Genomic DNA, 1,131 nt, shown 5'->3' with positions numbered 1-1,131 from the left:
TTACCTTCAAGCCTTTAAGACCCCAGACACTATACTTTTTGATAGCCGGGCACCATCAGCTTTCTTCACCACATTTGCTTATTTACCCTCTCCTATACTTTTTAGCCCCTTATTTCCCCCTAACCTCCCCTTCCATGTCCCTAAGTAATTATCAATCCAGTTACTATGTCTATAGAGTGATCCATCTTGGATTTCATATACAGAAAATCATGCAAAACACAGAAAGCAAACAATCAAGCAACAACAGCAGCAACAACGCCTAGACAAACATAGAAAACCCTCAATCAAAAAGAAAGCAGAAAATATTAAAAACTGAAACCACTTTAGAATGGGTTGAAAAGGAGATCACATGATAAGTTCAGAGGGATTTCACCAGAGGCTTCATGCATCTGCGGACCCTGCAAATGAATTTTGAGTTGTTGGTGGGGTTTTTTTTTTGTTTTTCATATGTTTAGGTCATATTTTCCTATTTAAATCTACGATAATATATATGTCAATGGTATATGTCTTTACACATTCTGCTACATTAATTACCATTTTATTTCATCAATAAATGCCTAGCCAAAACCAAACTCACCACCATCAAGTTGATTTCAGCTAGAGTCTAGTTATTAGACCCTAGTGGCATATTAAATGTATTTAATAAGAACTTTTAGGCTCTTAAGACTTTTCTTGCATTGTCTGGATTTTCAATTCATCTTACTCCATTTTTTGTAGATATGAATAGAGATGTTTTAAAATTTCATTTAGTAGCAGTTTTCTCCTAACCAGCTTGTTCCTTTTTAATATTTCACTTTTTGCTTTCTACTTTTCATTGTGCTATTCTTATATATAATGTAAAAGAGGCGATGTTTTATATTTGACAGTATTGAGTCTTAGAAGGATGATTCAAGGGGAAAAAAAAGGGTGATTCGAGTGTATCATTTGCCAGCACTCCCCACTCTCTATCACAATGTGTCTATAAAGTCACTTATTTGTAACAAAATATTACATATACTGAGGAATAATTATTTTAAGAAGCAAAGTTTTTTTTTTTTCTTTTTCTTTTTTAACATTTTATTAGGGGCTCACACAACTGTTATCCCAATCCATACACACATCAATTGTGTAAAGCGCATTCGTACATCGTTT

General features: G+C 33.6%; 1 protein-coding gene across 1 annotated transcript in view; it reads left to right on the top strand.

Moving 5' to 3' along the window:
- The window catches only part of FBXL20 (F-box and leucine rich repeat protein 20), an 86,118-nt gene that overhangs the window by 37,993 nt on the left and 46,994 nt on the right, over positions 1–1,131 (top strand). The window lies entirely within an intron of this gene.

Source organism: Echinops telfairi, unplaced genomic scaffold (assembly GCF_000313985.2).
Source record: "Echinops telfairi isolate 266 unplaced genomic scaffold, ASM31398v2 ScPeMD7_7458;HRSCAF=8496, whole genome shotgun sequence".
NCBI lineage: Eukaryota > Metazoa > Chordata > Mammalia > Afrosoricida > Tenrecidae > Echinops > Echinops telfairi.
The sequence above is the reverse complement of the archived record's forward strand: the minus strand, read 5'-3'. Positions and strand labels throughout refer to the sequence as shown.